Source organism: Aulonocara stuartgranti (assembly GCF_965226115.1).
Source record: "Aulonocara stuartgranti genome assembly, chromosome: 10".
Taxonomy (NCBI): domain Eukaryota; kingdom Metazoa; phylum Chordata; class Actinopteri; order Cichliformes; family Cichlidae; genus Aulonocara; species Aulonocara stuartgranti.
This window is the reverse complement of record NC_138946.1, coordinates 11,945,279-11,967,182: the sequence shown is the minus strand read 5'-3', so window position 1 is coordinate 11,967,182 and position 21,904 is coordinate 11,945,279. Positions and strand designations below refer to the sequence as shown.

The window sequence follows — 21,904 nt, the reverse complement described above, 5'->3', positions numbered from 1 at the left end:
ACAACTGACTCGAAGATTATTTCTTGGGCAAGTGTGGGCAATTCCTTCGTTATGTCATCATCAATTAAGAAGATAAAAGGACTGAAGTTGATCTGAGGTGTGGTACTTGCATTTGGAAGATTTCACTGTAAACAGACAACAAAATAAGCTCTCCATGCAGCTCAAAAGCTGCCAGCTGAGAAAAGAGAAAAAAAAACATCCAAGAAATCACTACAGAGGCAAAATCTACAGTTTGGCAGATTTGTTCAACCCACTGAATTAAAGCTGAAAGTCTGCACTTTAACTGCATCAGAGCTGTTTAATTTAAAATTCATTGTGGGGTTAGGGTTTACTTCTATTTATGCTTCAAACTCTAAAACCTCTTTAGCAATGATATTTATTATTATTATTAGTAGTAGTAGTAGTAAACACTAAACAAAAGAACTTAAAAACAACAACAACTGTAATACCTGAACAGCCTGTAAGATGAATGGTGGTTTGTTCTCTGCTGACATTGTTTTGGACAATCATACACATCAGCTTTCCCATCAGTTGCCCATGTAAGCTCATGGTAGCATTTGAAATGCTCTGTTTTTCTGGACTATTTGCTCGTGTCTGTATCAGCACGTTAGTGTCCAAAGAGAAAATGAACTCCAGGTCATATTGTTCAGAGGAGCAGCTGACTGTCAGGCGGTCTGGTGACAACACAAACACACAGTCACATATAGATGCAACAACAATTATAATATGTCATTGACAGCTCTACAACCTGTTATCTGTTTCTAAAGCCTTTATATACATACTTATGTTTGAAATATGTATGAATATGAACAATAATTTGATTTGATTATAATTGGAAGTCTTTTATAATATATAACTGCCAATTATAATAAAATAAAATAACATGTATTAAATACTATAATTATAATCCTGAAACTCGTATGTACCTGCAAAACTGACTAAAAAAAACCTGCAGGTTTTGAATTTTGTGACCTTTCAGACATAAAGTCCTCAGTTTGAAAAAGTTATTTTTCCCTCTGTTTTTAGCTTCATAACACATTCTGACATTTACTTTAGTATTGCACATACGTTATTTGAAGACAGTGATTGTTTGGTTTTACCTAGTATAGCCAGATAGATGTGAACTGTGTGCAATAACACACCATCAGTAGAATTGTATTGTTCCATCGTGTACTCTCCAGAGTCATTTTTTGTTGCTTTTGTTAGATTGAATATTCCATTTCCAAAGAATGTACGACTCTTGAAGTTTTCATTTATATTAACTAATGAATTATTTTTTAATCTTAAAATGACATCTTTATTCTTTGTCAAGCTTGTCCTTGTATACGGAATAGTAGGTAAGTAAAAAATGAGTGGTTCTCCTAAAAATCCAAAACACGTCGGGGGTCGAGGTTCAGTTAGATTGCATTTCAATAACCCTAATGAGAAAATTAAGAAAAGGAGAAATTAACCATTGTCATTCATTTTTACAACAGTGAAAACCATATACTTTGAATATTATACATTTCAAATGGTTTATTTTTACAGTTACTAACACATCTCATATCCCTGAAATGACTTGTTAATGACTATTTCAATGCAACAACTAATGAAACCATTATCTAATGTAATGTTATACAGCATTTATATATATATATATATATATATATATATATATATATATATATATATATATAGTTATGTATGCTTTTATGACATCAGACCACACAATGAATAATACAATCAAATATTTAAATGCTTTTGTGAATTAATTGAAAAGCTGTATGAATTTTTTATCTACATAAATAATTGAAGCGTACCTTGTGCCACAGCAATGATTGCTGGAGCTGTGACAATCATGTAGATCAAAATCATTTTCTGTTGAGATACAATTAGAATATTGTTTCTACTGCACATATGACATAACACAACTAATATGTGTTTCCAAAATAGAAGGAAAGAACATGAGGACATAAGAAGTTGTAAAAAGATTTCTTGCATGAATTTTCAAGGTTGTTTTTTTTTAAAATATATTTTAGAATTCTTTGTTGTTTTTTCGAAGTACAGTTGTTTCACTACATTTCTTGAGACATAAGTTTAGCACAACTGACCTGCAGCAGAAGTCCTTCTCTGTGGCAGCAGGGTGGGACAAGCTATGGTGTTTTGGTTTGGACAGAAATAAGTAAGCATCTATTTAAAGTCACTGATGTCATATTAAGGCACTTAGTGTTGTATCATATTTTTTTCTGTACTTGTACAAATATGTACATATACTGTAGTAGCTGGCTAATTTAGAGCTATACATTTTTTAAATATGCATTTTCAAGCTGCTGTATTGAGTACAAGTATAGAGGCACAGAAATTATCTCCAGATTAAACTGTTAATAATAATTCACAGGAAAGACTGTTCAACGGTATGTTTTACAGTACGTACAAAGCAAGATCTGATATCCTGTGTTAGTATTGTTCCTACGTCTTCATAACAAGATTGGTCCAAGATCAGCATTGCAACTGACCAGTGCTGTCAGTGTTGTCTGAGCATTTATTTAGCATTATATAATGCTGCTCCTCCAAACAATATAAATCTGTCTGTCTGACATTGCAGGCTAAAAAGTCAGAATGGTCCACAAAGTCTGGATCTTTGTAGACATACCATTAAATTACTTATCCATTTTTCTTTTTCATTTACGCTCTTGCAATGTAGATGATGTCAACATACACCGCATTATGAGAGTTTGTGAAAAGAGTTAACTCCTTAATGTGGGATGTTAAAACCAGATTACGCTAAAACCACAGCGCTTTCTATTTTAAGTGTCTCAGCTGAAGATACACTAACTGACTCGTGTATATTTTAAGACACAAAGAAAGAACAAAAAAGAAAAGTAAAAGAAGTAAAACTTGAGAGAAAAAGCTCTGGTAGTTCAGGGAGTTCTTATAAATTTGCATACCATGTCAGTAGAGTGGGGCTGGAGTCTTTGCGGTCTGATTTTGGCCCCAGGCCCAAGTTCCAGTTTGGGACTTTGGCCCCATCATGTGGCTAGTACGGATCATTACATTATTTGCAATTCAACTCTTGTGTTTCACATCAAGGGTTTTTACAATCAGGCAGTCCTGCCTGTGCCCCTGAACAATAACAGTTAACTACACATTGTTAAGTTGTCTTGCTGCAACTGAAGAATTAAAACAAAACAAATGCTGTGTGTGTAACAGTGCAACAAAACGTTACCTGTCCTTTTACTAACTGCTTAAGTAGTGATGGTTTTTAGCCGCTAGCTAACTGGGTAAGGGTGTCATGAGTCTGTAGCTCTGCCCACCATTTTGGGGAACATATTTTGTTTTAAAGTAAGTTACAGGGCTTTTCCCCTGCCTTTCTGGTGGGCTTGTATTTCACTTAAACTATCTAATATGCATATCCACATAATCATGGATTGTTATAATTATGATGTTAAAAAAACCACACACACTGTATTTTAAAGGAAAATAGCTTACAAAACAGATTATATTCGATTTACCTTTTAAATATGACAAAAATGCTGATTTTACAGTTGCGAAATTATTGTATCACTAGAGTTAAAACATTTAATAAGCTTTCTGCCTTGCTCTGTATCTCACTGTACAACTATATACTGACAATAAAGGCATTCCATTCTATTCTATGATGCAAACCTTTCTCCATAGTATATACAGTATTTTGGAGAAGTTATAAAATTTCACTGTGTGTGTGTGTGTGTGTCTGTGTGCGCATGTTTTATGTGTATAGATTCTTTTCTTACATTCCTACCCTACCATGACAACCCCTTTCTTTTGCCTTTCTAATATTCCGGTTTCAGTTTAGTTCCCACAGTTTTTTTCATCTACCATATGGACTTTTTAAATGTCTACAGTCAACACAGCCCTGTCCTCCAGCACTTTGTACCCCATCAGGTGCATTGCACTGTCCCCACCTGGTGACAGTGATATGATTTGATATGATTTACTTCAAAAATCTGTTACAATTACTGCTAAAGGTTACAGATGTTTTAGGCAGGTGCCTAGTTTAGTTTAAATAACTAAACTAGGCACCTGCACCCTTGTCATTTTATTGATTTGAATACTTTTAGCACTAATTATTGGAACACAAAATTTGTTTGGTAAGCTCATTGACCCTTGACCTACATACACAGGTAAATCCAAACATGAGAAAGGTTATTTAAGGTGGCCAATTGCAAGTGTTTCTCCTATTTGTATCTTTTCTGAAGAGTGGCAACATGGGAGCTTCAAAAAAACTCTAAAATGACCTGAAAACAAAGTTTTTTCAAGATCACGGTTTAGGGGAAGGATACAAAAAGCTATCTCTGAGATTTCAGCTGTCAGTTTCCACTGTGAGGAACATAGTGAGGAAATGGAAGACGACAGGCACAGTTCTAGTTAAAGCCCAAAGTGGCAGGTCAAGAAAAATACTCAACCCACAGACCAGCTCATAATCTACAACATAATCTTACTGCAGATGGTGTCACTGTGCATCGTTCAACTATTCAGCGCACTTTGCAGAAGGAGATGCTGTATGGGAGAGTAATGCAGAAGAAGCCTTTTCTGCACACATGCCACAAACAGAGTCGCTTGAGGTGTGATTAAGCACATTTGGACAAGCCAGCTTCATTTTGAAATAAGGTGCTGTGGACTGATGAAACTAAAATTGAGTTATTTGGACATAACAACAGACAGTATGCATTCTAAGAAAAACACACGCTACCCACAGTAAAATGTGGTGACAGTTCCATCATGCTGTGGGGCTGTGTGGCCAGTGCAGGTACTGGGAATCTTGTTAAAGTTGAAGGTTCATGGATTCCAGTCAATATCAGGAGATTCTTGAGAACAATGTTCAAGAATCAGTGACCAAGTTGAAGTTGCTCTGGAGCTGGATATTTCAACAAGACAAGTACCCTAAGCACTGGCATTCATGTGGAGCAACAAAACACCCTTATGTTTGAACCTGTTCACTTTGGCCAAACTGTTGTTTTCTGCAGTCCAGTAAGGGAACACCATTCGGGTTCAGATCAGGTGGTCCTAATCATGCCTCTCCATGTCTCACTGTCGTTGTCCACGTGAGTGTTGAAGTCCCCCAGTAAGAGTATCCAGGTGCAGCACCCTTGAGCACCCCTCCCAAGAACTCCAAGAAGGCTGAGTATTCTGAACTGTTAACTGCCATAGGTCTAGGCTGCTGGGGGATTCTTATGATGTGCTGAGTGTTTCTTCTTAAGTCACCTTTTTAACTCACATTTTCACTCCAAACGCTCATGGCAGATAGCCGCCCCTCCCTGAAGCCTGGTTCTGCTGGAGGTTTCTTCCTGTTAAAAGGAAGCTTTGGGGTTTTCTCTGATTTCTTTCTATTATTGTAGGATATTTACCTTACCATATAAAGTGCCTTAAGGCAACTGTTGTTGTGATTTGGCACTATATAAATTATATATAAAAACTTACCGGTAAATGAATTGAACTGAATAAGTGCATGTGGCACCAGGACACCCTAGGTCACAGGTTGTTGCTCGATTTTTTTAATCGTATCCATGATCTACGACCATATGTTCTGGACACTTGGGTAAAGAGAAGGGGTGAGCAATTGTGAGATTATAATATTATCGTATGCCATGTTATGCCCCTAATTAAGGATTGTGAAGCTATTATGTAGTTTTAGTTTGCATTATTCTCCTGAATTAGAAAAAGGTGATAACGATTACATTTGTTAAACTGATTTGCATTACATTAGACTGCTGATTTATTGTGAATGAATGATATTGTTTTATGATGCATTATACTGCTGAGTTATAAGAAATACTGTTTTCAGAGAGTCAGGACCCTGTTTTTTCTGATAGTAGAGGAGACAGAGCACATTCCACGGGAGCTTCACTCCCGCCGTTGTTAAAGGCAGACAAAATAGGGAGTCAACGCCATAAGTCAGGCTCGCTAGGAGTTAGGAAAATGTGAATGTTTAGGCTTTTACGACTAGGTGGGTCAACAGTGGCTATAAGAGTTTGAGTAATGCTCCACCATTTGGAGATCGATGCTGTCTGTGTGCAATGTTCATCTCCCCACGCGTGTGTTCATTAAAATCATTGTTTGACCGAAGCTCTTCTGGACCATTATTGTTTTTGTGCTCACCCTCAATATCTGAACCCGTAACACTGTCAACTGATCAACACCTGGTGGTGAGTTGAATCAGGTGGTGGGGTAGGATGCTAAATAGTGAGGGTATGCTGTGAACCTGTAGTAGAGGCCCTGGTTCGCAAGAGCTTCAACTTCCATTTCCAGCAGAGCTTCTGATTTGACCATGTTCAGCAACTCTATTGCGGAGGCTGCTGCACTGAGCTGTGGCTGCAATGTGGCTGGCCTACTGGGTGAGGTTTTCCAGGTATGCCCCATCAGGAGGAGGTCCTGGGGCAGATCCAGGACATGCTGGAGAGATTATATCTCTGAGCTGGCCTGGGAACCTCTCGGTGTTCCCCCAGATTAGCTGGAGGAGGTGGCTTGGTTGAAGGAGGTCTGGGCTTCCCTGCTTAGGCTACTGCCCCCATGACCTGGGCCATATTAACCAGAAGAAAATGCATGGATATTCTGTATCCCTTTGTGTTTATGTTATTTCCATCATTTATAAAGAATAAGTGTGTTACATATTAGATGATTATATAAAGGTTTATTTAGCAAGCCTAAACCTGATGGTAACCTTTCAAACAATGGATTTCTCAGCTGTCCAGTTGCTCATTGATTGGTCTTTGCTTTGTATCAGAAAGTGATTGTCCAGAGTCAAAATTAATTGTACTTCATCCCCCTCAGAGAAGCAGCTGACATTCATCTGTTCTGGTGGCCAGCATGTTTGAGACAGTGCTGGCTTTGACACTGGAGCTGAAAGATTTATATAAAAGATGCTGAATAAATAAATAAATAAATAAAACAAGTTCCTGAGGAACTATTCTTTTTTTAAATCAGAAAAACAATGAGAATTATTTAATAATTTAAGTTGTCTCTTAGCTATTTACATTGTTATTAAATCCTGTTAAATGTAAAACCATTAATTTGTTTGTCTTATTCTTGAATTTTTATTCAATTTTCCACTTTTCTGTTTAAATATTAATTCACAGTACATTGTACATGCATGTTTTCAATACTTCTAAAACAACAAAATAATTATTTTTAACCTAATAATTAATTATTTTACAAATTATTCTTCAGTAGTAACTGCAAGTACGCTGCTGTAGTTGCTGATACAAATTAAAGCTTAGACATCATTAGGTTTCATTCCTGAAATTTGTTTATCTTAAGTCATACTTTTTGACCTTTTTTACAATGTGTGCATTCTGTGTTTTGTTAATAGCATAACCTAAAAAAAAAACCTGAGCTAGAACAAAATATTGATTTTAAAAAATAAACAAGCAAATAAATAAATAAATAAATAAATAAATATATAATAAGTTACTGTGTACTTTTAAATATACTTTAACATTTTTCAGCAATCTTCCATAAGGATCGAATTCCTCTAAGAGCTAATATCCTGAGTGTTTCTTCATAGCTTTACCTAACTTAAGTGTTCCGTTGTTTATGCTTTGTGACTGATCCGCAAATTCCTTATTTAATTTTATTTTCCCCTGATGATTTGTGGTTAAAATCCTGTGTTTGTCATCCTTCATGATTAAAAGTGAAGAGTTAGCTTTGAATGGCAGATGAAAAATTAGCAGCTGTCCTGCAGCTCCGACACAATGATGGTTTCCAGGAGATTTTTCAAAAAAGGCATACAATTGAATCTAAAAGCAACAAAAAAGAAATTTTTAATATTTTTTAAAACGTTTACACCAACTGGAAAACATTATTCATTATATTAAATTATTTTCCATCCCATCCATTTTCTTTGGCTTGTATAATTCAGGGTAGCAGTGAGGACAGGAGCCTACTTCAGGTGCCAAGGGGCAAGATACATCCTTAATTTTCTATATATAAAAAACAAAATTCATGTAAATTTAAAATTAAAGTTTCTCCAAGATGATTTCTATCTTTACTGTAATTTATATTTTAAAAGTCAATGTTTTAAATTTTATTTTTATTAGTGCAAATGATTGCCTTCTGCCGCAGTCTCAATCAGTGTGTCTTTATTGAAACCCAGGTAATATATCTTACTTTACAGTGAATACCTTTTGCCAAAGCCGTTGTTGTCAGAACTGCAATACTCATGTAGAAGGAATTCATTGTTTCTATTAGGGGTGGGCGATATAAACAATATACGATAGAAACCATATAAATTTGGCCAACGATAGAGATTTTGACTATACCGCTCTACCGCAATAGCGCATGTTGATGATGTCATCAAGCTGCGCCTGTTTTGGTCGAAAGCATTGCAGCGGCTACAACCATTATCATCTGCAAATGATTGCGTGCGACAGTCATAGCAAGGCAAGGCAAGGCAAGGCAAGTTTATTTGTATAGCACAATTCAACAACAAGGTGATTCAAAGTGCTTTACAGAGACATTAGAAACAAGAACAAATAAAAAGCATGATTTAAAATTGATTAAAACAAGCAAATAAACTAACTAACTAATTAACAAACAAACAAACAAACAAACAAAACAGTATATAAAATCAAAACAGATAAAATCAGAACAGTAGATAAAATCAGTAGTTAAATGTAAGTTTTGAAATTTAAGCTTAAAGTGTGGATTTGGTGCTTTATTCAAATGCAGCTGAGAACAGGTGAGTCTTCAACCTGGATTTAAATAAACTGAGTGTTTCAGCTGATCTGAGGCTTTCTGGGAGTTTGTTCCAGATATAAGGAGCATAAAAGCTGAATGCAGCTTCTCCGTGTCTGGTTCTGACTCTGGGAACTGATAAAAGACCGGATCCAGATGACCTGAGGGATCTGGAAGGTTCATACTGGGTCAGGAGGTCATTGATGTATTTTGGTCCTAAACCATTCAGAGCTTTATAGGCCAGCATCAGAACTTTAAAGTCTATCCTCTGACGGACAGGCAGCCAGTGTAAGGACCTCAGAGCTGGACTGATGTGGTCCACTTTTTTGGTCTTAGTGAGGACTCGAGCAGCAGAGTTCTGAATGAGCTGTAGTTGTCTGACTGATTTTTTAGGTAGACCTGTAAAGATGCTGTTACAGTAATCAAGCCTACTAAAGATGAATGCATGGACTAGTTTTTCCAGGTCCTGTTGAGACATCAGATCTTTTATCCTTGATATATTCTTGAGGTGATAGTAAGCTGACTTTGTTATTGTCTTAATGTGTTTTTCTAAGTTTAGGTCTGCATCCATCACTACACCCAAATTTCTCGCCTGGTTTGTGGTTTTTAGATGTATAGATTGAAGTTCTCTGGTGACCTGTAATCGTTTTTCTTTGGCGCCAAAGACTATTACCTCAGTTTTGTTTTTGTTTAGTTGGAGAAAATTGTGGCACAACCAGTCATTGATTTCCTCAATGCATTTACCAAGAGCCTGTACAGGGCCTCGGTCTCCTGGTGACATTGTGATATATATTTGTGTGTCATCTGCATAGCTGTGATAGTTTATTTTGTTGTTGTTTATAATCTGTGCCAGTGGGAGCATGTAGATGTTAAACAGAAGGGGTCCCAAGATGGAACCTTGGGGAACTCCACATGTGATACTTGTCTGCTCAGATGTGAAGTTACCTATTGATACAAAGTATTTCCTGTTTTCTACGTATGTTTTGAACCAGTTTAGTACAGTTCCTGAAAGACCTGTCCAGTTCTCCAGTCGTTTGAGTAATATGTTGTGGTCAACTGTATCAAATGCTGCACTGAGATCCAGTAAAACTAGGACTGACATTTTTCCACTGTCTGTATTCAGACATATGTCATTAAACACTTTGGTCAGAGCAGTTTCAGTGCTTTGGTTCTGTCTAAAACCTGACTGGAAGGCATCGTAGCAATTATTCTGTTTTAAGAAGTAACTGAGCTGTTGAGAAACTGCTTTTTCAATGATCTTACTTAAAAACGGGAGATTTGAGATCGGCCTGTAGTTGTTCATTTGTGTCTTGTCAAGATTGTCCTTTTTCAGTATAGGTTTGATTACAGCAGTTTTTAGTGATTCTGGAAACACACCTGATAATAAAGAAAAGTTGACGATCTGTAACAGGTCTGACTCTAAAGTCTTTGAGACCTTTTTGAAAAAACTTGTTGGCAGGACATCTAAACAGCAGGAGGAGGAGTTCAGTTGACCTAAGATGTCCTCCAGGTCTTTGCTGTTAATAGGTTGAAACTGTTTCATGGTGTTTAAACCGTTTTTTGGTGGACACAGTACATATCCTGGATCTGCTGTTGATGTACCAATTGCTTGTCTAATTTTTTGGATTTTTTCAGTGAAGAATTTGGCAAAGTCATTGCAGGCCATGGTCGAATGAAGTTCAGCTGCCACTGACACAGGAGGGTTTGTTAGCCTGTCAACTGTAGAAAATAAGACCCGAGCATTATGGCTGCAAAGAGATGAAGCACTTTTGAAATATGGGGAAAGCCAAAAACTGCGCTTCCTCCACTTCCGTAACATTGATTCATTAATGTTGAATTCTCTCGCAGCTGTTCTATTCCCATGTTGTTGCAGTATATTAATAACTAACCTCATATTGTGGATGAATAATCTTAGTTGTTCTCCTGATTGAAGTTTGGCCCATGTATAGCATTCGGCTATGCGATTGCATTTGTCCCTAACCACCAGAATCCCTCACATTAACTTTTATCGAGTGGAAAAAAAGTTGGCGTTCATCCTCCAGCTTCACTGTGCTAATGTTATGCAACATTGCTGTGTCACTAGCAATCACGTAGCACAACATTATATACCAGGTAGTCCAACTTCAGTAACCCTGCAAACGTCACTGCTGTTTAGTTTTCTGTCTTCATTTATGTTGGAAGTGGTAGCAGAGCTGTACGTTTGAATTAGTTTCAAAAATCTCTCAGTCAGAACATGCTATATCATGTTTAGGTGGAAACTAGCGAGCTAACTTCCTGTTAACTTCTAACTCCATTAAATTTAATAAATTCTGTTTTCATGGATGCCTGGATGTTAAACTTAATTGTTACACCTGGTAAAGCAGCAACGCTAATGATTTTATTATAGATGAAAGAATTTAGACCGTTTTTAACTCTCAGTGTTCATTTGACTTCAATTATACCGCGATATGGATTTTAGGCCATATCGCCCAGCCCTAGTTTCTATAACACAGCAGTAAAAATTTGTTTACTGGTAGTAATTCTCTTACTTTGAAGTCTAGTTCTTAAGTTTTTTTCATGTGCCTTGGTGTTTAGCACAGTCTTCATGTCTTTTGTTTTGTTCCCCCAGTCAGTTGTGTCTCATGTCATTCCTGCCCCTGTGGCCGTGTTCTAGTTCGAGTTTTGTGAACATTTTGAGTTTTGAGAACATGAGATATGTGGTGTGCAGTAAGAGCTCATTTCCTGTTATTGAACTGTGTTCTCAGAATTGTGGTGGACATATGCTTAAAGCACTTTTTCCATGTCTTGTATGGTATACCAAACTCTGTTAAGACTCTAACAGGAAGTTTAAAATAAGACATAAGAACCAAACATGCACTAGTGTGTTTAGACCACAACTTTTTCCATTCTAACAGTCTCTGCTTCAGGCAAGTAACGACTAGGATGTTTATTTTTATCTACAAAGATACAATAAAACAGAGAGACACACTAATATACTGAAAGGGAAAGAGATTTTTTTAATGTAGTCATTATTTATATATATACATATAGCTGTAAATAAATGTGTGTGTTGTCAATGTGTATGACAAAGTACACAAACTTGCCATTTTCCTAAAAGGAGCTACTTTAAACACAGAACATACTGTATCGTGCAATGTGGTTACCTTTGTCTCCATCTTGAGTTTAAAAATGATCAGGGTCTTTCAGTTTGTCCTCTTCTAACATGTTCCTCACAGCAATAACAAAATTGTTTTTTGGTTATCATTCATGTTAGTCCTTTTGATTGCTGAATCTTTGAGTAATTAGGATAACTCAATAATGAAAAAAAAAACTAATAACAAATAATAATAACAAATAATCAATAACAAAAAAAATGTACACAAGCAAAAAAATTCATCCATTCATCTTCTTCATGGCTGATCCACTTCAGAGTCAACGTCAGTGCTGGAACCTATCCCAGCTGATTCTCCTGAGTTGATTTTGTTTAATTTGTTAGGACTTATCACTCTAACATCTGTGTAGATAATGTCACTGTCAACATCATCTGTGGAGGGAAAAATAAACAAAAAAGTGTATTGTGTTTTGGAGGAAGCTATATTGTTTTAAAAGTCTTTTTTTTTTCAAGCAATGTGTAAGTATTTCACTTACCCTCATCAACAGTTGTTGGTCTTGTTTTTTTACAAAACTGTTTTACAGCCAAACTCAAAGCCACAACGATAAAGAGCGTGATGACAGTTGCTATCACAGCCACTGTCAAGGTTTTAACAGAATCTGAAATTAAAAAGCAAATGTCAGACAATATTGAATATCTTGACAAAATGAAAGATACCAAAATGCTTCTCAGATATTTATTTATATTTTATTCCATTGTTCCATCCACCTGATGTTGAATATACAGTAAGATCATAGGGCATGTAAAAGGTAAATGGCCTGTATTTGTATAGCGCTTTACTAGTCCCTAAGAACCCCAAAGCGCTTTACACATCCAGTCATCCACCCATTCACAAACACATTCACACAGGTGATGGCAAGCTACATTGTAGCCACAGCTGCCCTGGGGCACACTGACAGAGGCGAGGCTGCCGGACACTGGCGCCACCAGTAGGCAAGTATGTATAGTATGTAAAATAATTTGTAACCACAAGAATTCACAAGTGACATCCAATACCACAATTTGAAGACACTGAGGCTGAAATGTAATCTGTTTTTGTCATAACCACCTGTGTGGCAGGCAGAGGTTGTCCAGCAAATTGCAGGACTTAAATACAAAAGGATGAACTAAAGGGGGCAGCTTTTTTGCTGTAACACCAAAAACTCAGGAACACTAAATACAAGTAAACAAAACTGAAACAGGAAAATAAGAACTTGGAACTTGGAGCTAAGAGTAACCAGAAATAATGAAGTACCTCGGGGAAACACACAGCAACTAGGGCGACGCAACAAAGAGCAGAGGAAGACAGTGGGCCTAAATACACACCGTATCACAAGGCCATGGGAAAGACTAGGGAACACAGCTGGAACTAATACAATACACTGAGACGTACACTGTATAAATATCAGAAACAGAATGACCGAGGGACACGACTTGAAAACAGATGAATAAAAATGGAAACAAAACTATACATGATAGAAAACACGGAGAAGCAAAAATCAGTAACACAGGAGATACAAACTCAAGACCAGGCAACTGGGCGTGAAAGGGAACTTACTAAAAGAACAAGTGACTTTTTTTTTCTTCTTTTTTTTTTTTTTACTATTTAATTTGTAAAAATGTGTATACACACACACACACACACACACACACACACGTAGGAAAATATTTAGTATACACACACATCCAGAAATGCATACACTATTATATATTGTACATATATTTATTAGTTTCAGGTTGGCCATTCTTGTATTTTGCTCGTTTGTGTTATTGTGTTTGCACATCTCTGTTGCTTGTGGGGCTCGCACACAAGAATTTCACTCGCATGTGCTGTGCCAGTGTGCCTGCACATGTGATGTGACAATAAAAGTGATTTGATTTGATTTGATTTGAAGTGACTAAGAACCAGAAATACAAGTGATTAAACGAGGAAACTGAAAAAAAAGACTAAGAAACAATTTCTACCATCATAAGAACAAAAGGTCAAAAAGTCCAAAAAAACATAAATGCTGGGTTACAGACCCAGCACAATGACAATTTTATCACATATATATTTAAATTCCTTTAAAGTAAAATATGTAATGATATATCAGAAAATATTATTGAAATGGTAAGCAATAGATTTTAAAATACTCTACCTTTGCAGGCTGCCAGGTGAATAACTGTTTCATTTCTGCTAATATTATTCCAAACTTGGCAACTAAGGTTTCCAATCTGCTTCACATGTAAGTCAACAGTAAGATATGAAAACTGGGATGTCCCGATGTATGGAGATTGGTTGTTGTCTTTGCTTTGTGTAAGTATCTGACCATCCAAATTCAAAATGAATTGTACTCCATCTCCTTCAGAGAAGCAGCTGATCTTCATATGTTCTGATGACAAGCATTTCTGAGACAGGCCTGGCTTTGACACTGGAGCTAGAAGAGACGAAAAAAAGGACAAAGAAAAAAGAAAAGAAATATAGGTAACAAATTTCAGAGTAAGCATTCGTTTTTGTTTGTCTAGGTAATTTATATCTGTTTGAGAGCTATATACTTTTAAATCCCATCAGATATGATATGTTACTGTATTTGGTCCAATTCAGCCTTTGTCAGGATTCGGCATGGGAATCGAGAACTCATTCTTGTAGAGAACCGGTTCCCAGTACTCAAATTCCTTGGAATGTCTATTGATCTGAATTATTGGTTCCAGTTGCACTTGTGCTTCAGTCAGCTGATTTCAGTTTTTGTGTGGAGGAGGAAAATAGCGGTGCAGTCTACAGCGGGTATATCTAGAGTGAAATCTGAGTGAAATGCTGACCCCAGCCCAGCCAGACCCTGAACTTCAACAAATAACAAACTGATGAGCATTTAGGCTGCACTCTGTTCATACCTCTTCATGTTTTTAAAGTAGAATCACTGTGCTCTGAAGTCTTTTTGTACTGGTTTTCATTTTTGCGTTGTGATTTTGGCTTTATATGAAGAAGTATTAGCGCCACATTAAGAAAATTTTTTTTGGATCATTTTGAAAAAAAAGTCAAAATTCATATAATAATGTAAAAAGTCAAACAGTAAGGTGTTTTGTGTAATATGTGTAATTATTACTTTTTTGAGTAATGACCCCAACACTGATCGCAAAAAGACAACACGGACAAACATTTGACCAACAGCATGCAATTAATTTGTACAAATGTAATATATTTGATAAGCTGCTTAGTGATGGTGGTCACTCACAAAGTGGCGCCAATGAGAACGCAATGAGAATCTATAGGGAATCAAATCCATAACTGATAATAATAATGCAATCCAAATCGCTAAGCCTTAAACAGATTATACCTCAAGATATTCTTGTTTGCCAAGTCATAAAATAAATTAAACTGTTTGTTTTTTAACTGAAGTACATATTTGTGACCTGAACATCTTCATTAATATTAAAAAAGGTAAGTTCACTGAATTTGTCGACAGTAACGAAACAGCACATTTTGCTTGACTTAATCAAACTTTTCTTTAAAAAAAAGTTTTTTAATTTTCTTGACTGAGAGCAAATGCATACTAGTAGAGTTTATGTATTTATGCATTTTTGCATCTGCAAGCAAACGTACCAAAACATTCTTGCATTTGCAGATTTAAAGGTTAAAAATTAAAATTAATTATTAGCCCTAACACCCAGTGAGCTTATGGCATGGCTAGTTGACTATCATCCTTCTACAATATTGGTGAGAATTGAATCAAACTTGCTCATAGTGATTACCTAATCTGCCTTTTAGTGAAATTTGCCCAAAACTACCACCTAAGTAGACACCAAATTGTCCTCTATGTCAAAATCAGATTTGTCATTTTACAGATAATAACTTTGATGAACTGTGAGCTACTCCATCACTGGCATTCTGGTTCTAAATTGTTAATCAGTGTTAACTTTCCAATTTACAGTCCATCATCAAACACAAGCACATTGCTGCAGTTCCTAAAATTAACTAAAATTCATACAACTTATGAAAGATGTCTATTTAAGGCTGAAATATTGTCTATTACATGTCTAACATTTATTATGATTTTTAAGTAATACTCAGACATGTTTTTAATTTACTAGGTTTGCAATGTGTGTGTAACCCAGTGAGTTTACACGACTCAGTAATGCACTACAACATGTTATTGTTAATTGGGATTTATCATTACTCTGTTAATCACTGAGTTGATCAAAAATAAATCAATAATAAAAGATAAATACTATAAATATAAGAATAAAACCCAAAGAGTATATTTAACACCCCTACTGGTTAGGAAGGAACAAGCCCCGCCTTCCCCTGCTCTGTACCGTCACGTGCTCAGACACAGAGAGAGACGGAGGTGCACGAGACCATCACTGATTTTCACCGCCAAGCTTTTCGCTGGAAAATAACTATTAACTTGATAAATTGAGCAAATATCCATACCGGAGATCTGCATGGACCTTGGAGAAACGGACCTGATTTATTGTGAACATTTCGGACCTTGAAACCATCGCGATCTGCGCGGGAGCGGATGAAGTGGACAAGATCCTCTCTGAGAGTTGAACAAGATCCTCTCTGAGAGTTGAACAAGATCCTCTCTGAGAGTTGAACATTAGAAGTGTGCTGGTGAGTTAAACTGGGACTGGGCGAATCAGGCTAATTGAAAAACTAACTAGCCTAATGCTCATAGCTGTAGCTGACCACGTTTTCACTGTGGGAGAACACACGGGGTTTCTCACTGAGTTCAGCCATTTTGAGCACTCAGCTTGTGTGCTGATGATGTTCTAGTATTACTTGTTGAATATTAAATGCACTAAAATTAGATGATGGAATAAGTTAATGTTGATCTTAAAGGTCATGAATCTACTTTATTTTGTTACATTTGATGCTCGAGCGGCACTGGATAGATGTCCGTGTGTATTCTTACTGTGCTGATACGTTACCACATACTGTAAAACTACAGCCTGTGGGTTTTTGTATATTCTTTTGGTAATTTTATTCTGTACATTGAGTGTAAATAATATATTGCTTCATTGCTATGCAGTGTAAAGCAATGCTCCTGTAATTCAGTTAAAGGGCAATACTGTAAAAAAATAATCTACCATAGTTTATGGTTTATTTCTGATTTCTGATAGAAATGTGCACCTTGACGATAGAATAAGCTGATTGTGATTTAAAGATTGCATTCATGATTAAGATGCACTGTATAGACTATAGTTAGAAATTAGAATTAATGTTTTGTGCTTGTTTTGTTATAGCACTTACATTATTTACATATGGCCATGTATATCATTAGAGTGTGAACTGAATTAGTAATAGTCCTGTTGTTTACAGGCTAGGTTTTTTTATGGGATCGTGAGACCTGGATCTCTTCCTGACGAGGAAGATGGCGAGCCTTTCCCTTTGAACCGAACCGAACCACAGCCATTCTGAGTTGGCCCAGAAGGGCAGGTTGCTCTTCTCTCACGAACAATTGCAACAGTGCGGTAGGACGAAATCGCACCAATCACAGACTTTTGACCTGTTGGATTTGACTTGACTGAACACTGACTATTAAGCCGGCAAGACTGACATATCTGAGCTCAGATAGGATTCTGACTGTTATTATTATTGCTGTCACTGTATTTTATTTTATGTTTTCATTCCTGTTCATAAAATGCTGTTAAATTGTTGCTAAATAGTTTAATACAATTCATAGCAACTTTACCTGTGGCTCCAGTCATTCTTCTCCACGCAACTCCCTTTATCCCTCCTGCGAATCTAGCTATTGGCCCATTCTCTCCATCTTACTTTAATTTCCCCTACCCTATCCTGTACTTGGCTACAGAAAGTGGCGAGCCAGCCAGGAGGGTTTGCAGAGTTGTTAGTCCACCCAAAATTTAATAAAACGATTAAGAGTGCCTGGAGCTTCACAGTGACTTGTATTTTTTTCTACTGGTACTTTTACGTGTCCTAACCATGGAAGTTGTGAAAACAGAGAATGTTAAAGTTCAAAATGCTGTCTTGGTCAGTGGTTTAACTAACACAGACATTGATAAAGAAATAATTGAGTTCTTAGAAGCTTTCGGTCCTGTCAGTAGGCAGATTAAGCTACCAACTGGTGGTCAGATTATTGTGGAATTTCAACATGAGGCTACTGCTAAAGAACTAGAGAAAAGATATTTGCCTTATGACAGACCTTGCACTGTGAAACCTGAAGTTGTCTATCACGTTCGAGACCTAGCCAGTGCGTATAGCATTGAAACCAGCGCATCAGCTACTGTAACTTACCTGTCACAGCTTAAAGATGTGGCAGCACGAAGCAACCGATCGTTTAAAGACCTTTTGATGGATGAACTAGCTAAAATTGGGGAGTCATTGGGAGGGGATGTCCACACAGTTGAGCCTTCCACTGAACAAGAGCCAGTGCCCCACAGTGATGAGGCCCTACCTTCTTCTCCTTTAACACCCAATAGCAACCATGTAAGTGCCTTGAATACTCACCCATCGGCAGAGGCTGAGAAACAAACCCCTCAGATTCCCACCAACCTTTTAAGCACACCTGAAGTGCAGCGGGTTATTGTAGAGCACATTGTTAAAAGCAGTGAAGTCATTCCCCCACCAAACTCGCAATACAGACTGAAACCTTTTTCAGGGAGAGTTCCACATCCTCCTTTCGAAACTGACTATGACACTTGGCGCAGCAGCGTAGAGTTTTGCTTGACTGATCCCTTGCTCACCGAAACTCAAGTTGTGCGAAAGATTGTTGAAAGTCTTTCATCCCCTGCAGCGGACCTGGTGAAAGCTCTTGGTCCAAAAGCAAACCCCAAAACTTACCTTGAACATCTTGATTCTGCCTATGCAACTGTAGAGGACGGTGACGAACTCTTTGCTCGCTTCTTAAACACCAATCAGAATGGAGGTGAAAAACCCTCACATTACCTGCAAAGATTGCACACAGTGCTAAACCTAGTCATAAAAAGAGACGGAATTGCTTCTAGTGACATCAATAAACAGCTCCTGAGACAGTTTTGTAGAGGGTGTTGGGACAGCTCATTGATTGCAAACCTTCAACTTGAACAAAAGAAAGACGACCCACCTCATTTTGCAGAGCTACTCCTCCACCTACGCACCGAGGAGGACAAACAGGCAAGTAAAGCAACCCGCATGAAACAACAATTGGGGATCCAAAAGACTCGTGTTTATTCTAACGTGCAAACCACACGCTCTCAAGGTAGGAACGATTATGAGCATGAAATGGACAGCAATTCGTCTGACCTCCAGAAGCAAATTGCTGACCTCAGGTCTCAAATCGCACAGCTCAGAGCTGATAAAACAGAGAAAAGATCGCAGAAACTTCAAAAGGAAGCAAAAAGGAACCCAAGTACCAAAACTCAGAACAAGCCGGGACAGATACCACAAATTGCTGCAGTGTCAGCCAAACCCAAACCTGGATACTGTTTCAAGTGTGGAGAAGATGGTCATATCGCTTCCAGCTGTAGTAATGATCCCAACCCAGCATTAGTAGCAGCTAAAAGGAATGCCCTCAGACAGAAGCAGCGAGAATGGGAAATATCCAGACCAGTTGATGAGTCATTTAATTTAAACTAGAAGGAGCCCCTGTCGCGGGACAGATGGGTGCTAAATCTGAACCAAGTCCCACTGAGAAAAAGACAACAAAAGCCCAATGTGAAACAGCTAATGTTCACTCAGTGCCTAAACTTCCCAAAAGACTTGTGGGTAGAAAATGCACAGCCAGAGTTGTTATCAATGGCGTTGAATGTAGTTGCTTGCTCGACTCAGGCTCTCAAGTAACCACTATTGCCAAATCCTTCTATCAAGAACACTTACCTGATCATCCTATAAAACCCATCAGTGATCTCCTAGAGGTCGAAGGTGCGAATGGTCAGACAGTCCCTTACTTGGGATACATTGAGACGAGTATCATGTTCCCCAAAGATCTCGATCAGTCAGAGCTTGAACTATCTACTCTTGCCTTAGTTGTCCCTGACATTCGCTCAAATTCAGACACACCTCTACTAATTGGCACAAATACACTTGACCCCTTATATGAGCATCTTTGTGAGAACACCTTACCTGACTTTAAGGTACTCCCTTATGGATACCAACAAGTGCTAAAGACATTAGCATCCAGAAAAAGACAAAGTGACAGTGGCAAGATCGGCTTGGTAAAACTTCAAAGTAGAACCCAAGAAGTCCTTCCTGCAAATCAAAAGCTACTAGTGGAAGGTTTTATGCATGCTAGCCACGCTAAGCCTGAACAGTGTGCACTTATTGAACAGCCCACTACCGGCTCCCTACCTGGTGGTGTGTTTGTAGATTGTTGCCTTATATCTCTGCCAAAGCACGGACCTTATAAAGTTCCTGTGTTGCTGAGAAACGAGACTAACCATGACATTACATTGCCCACTAACTGTGTAATTGCTGAGCTAGTTGCCCCTGACTGTGTCATGCCATGTCCTGAGCCTGAGAAAGGCGACCAAAAGGTGTCTGCAACGTGTAACTCTCAGCAGCAGACTTCAACCTCAAGACCCCCTCTCAGTTTCGACTTTGGTGAATCACCACTATCTGAAGAGTGGAAAGAGAAGATAGCTGAAAAGCTAAACACCTTCTCTGATGTTTTCTCACACAATGATCTTGATTTTGGGCATGCCACACATGTAAAACATCACATCAACTTAAAAGATGAAACCCCCTTCAAACAGAGATCTCGCCCGATTCATCCCCATGATTACGAGGCAGTTAAAAAGCACTTACAAGCCCTCTTAGATGCAGGCATAATCAGAGAATCTGAATCTCCATTCTCATCACCGATAGTGGTGGTCCGCAAAAAGAATGGTGATGTGCGGTTATGCATTGATTTTAGGAAGCTTAACTTGCAGACCATCCGCGATGCCTATGCCTTGCCAAACTTAGAGGAGTCATTTTCTGCTCTTGCAGGATCTCAGTGGTTCTCTGTGATGGACCTTAAGTCAGGGTACTATCAAATCGAGATGTGTGAAGAAGATAAGCCAAAGACAGCCTTCGTGTGCCCCTTCGGCTTCTACGAATTTAATCGTATGCCCCAGGGAATAACAAATGCCCCAAGCACTTTCCAAAGGCTTATGGAAAAGTGTATGAAAGACATCAATCTGAGAGAAGTGTTAGTCTTTTTGGATGATTTGATAGTCTTTTCCAGTTCCCTTGAAGATCATGAGACCCGACTCATTCATGTTCTTGAGCGACTCAGAGAGTACGGGCTGAAACTCTCGCCCGACAAATGTCGTTTCTTCCAAACATCAGTCCGTTATCTAGGCCACATTGTATCTAGAGACGGCGTAAAGACTGATCCCGAAAAAACTGAAGCACTCAAGACTTGGCCGAGACCCCAAACCTTAAAAGAACTCCAATCGTTTCTTGGTTTTACCGGTTATTACCGGAGATTTGTCAAAGATTACTCAAAAATTGTCAAGCCCCTCACCTCCCTCACAGCTGGCTATCCTCCGAGACGAAAGCATAGTAAAAACCCACCCAGTGATCCAAAGTATCTGAACCCCAAAGAGCCCTTTGGTGATCGTTGGGGACCAGAGTGCCAGAAATCGTTTCAAACTATTATTGAAAAACTCACCACCTCACCAGTCCTTGGGTATGCTGATGCAAAGCTACCTTACCTGGTACACACAGATGCCAGTACAACCGGACTTGGGGCAGCTCTTTATCAAGTGCAGAATGGAACCACACAGGTTATAGCCTATGCAAGTCGTGGTCTATCCCGTAGTGAAGCTAGATACCCCGCCCACAAGTTAGAATTTCTAGCTTTAAAGTGGGCCATAACTGACAAGTTTCATGACTATTTATATGGAAACACATTCACAGTCATCACCGACAACAACCCATTGACTTACCTTCTGACCACAGCAAAGCTTGATGCCACGAGTTATCGTTGGTTGGCTGCATTGTCCACCTATAACTTTGACATTAAGTACAGAGCTGGGAGACAAAATCTTGATGCAGATGGACTATCTAGGAAACCACATGACAAACCTGAAGACGATCCAGTTTTTACCCAGGAATGTCAGCGCATTGATAAGTTCAGATCCCATCTCTTGTCCTCAGTCAAAGATGTCGAGCTCCAA

At 38.1% G+C, this 21,904-nt stretch overlaps 1 long non-coding RNA gene across 1 annotated transcript; it reads left to right on the top strand.

Moving 5' to 3' along the window:
* The first annotated feature begins 15,909 nt into the window (after positions 1-15,909).
* Positions 15,910-17,494, top strand: LOC309715932. Its single transcript, XR_014279335.1, has 2 exons — positions 15,910-16,415; positions 17,124-17,494. It is a non-coding gene; the product is annotated as an uncharacterized lncRNA (long non-coding RNA).
* Positions 17,495-21,904: the final 4,410 nt, after the last annotated feature.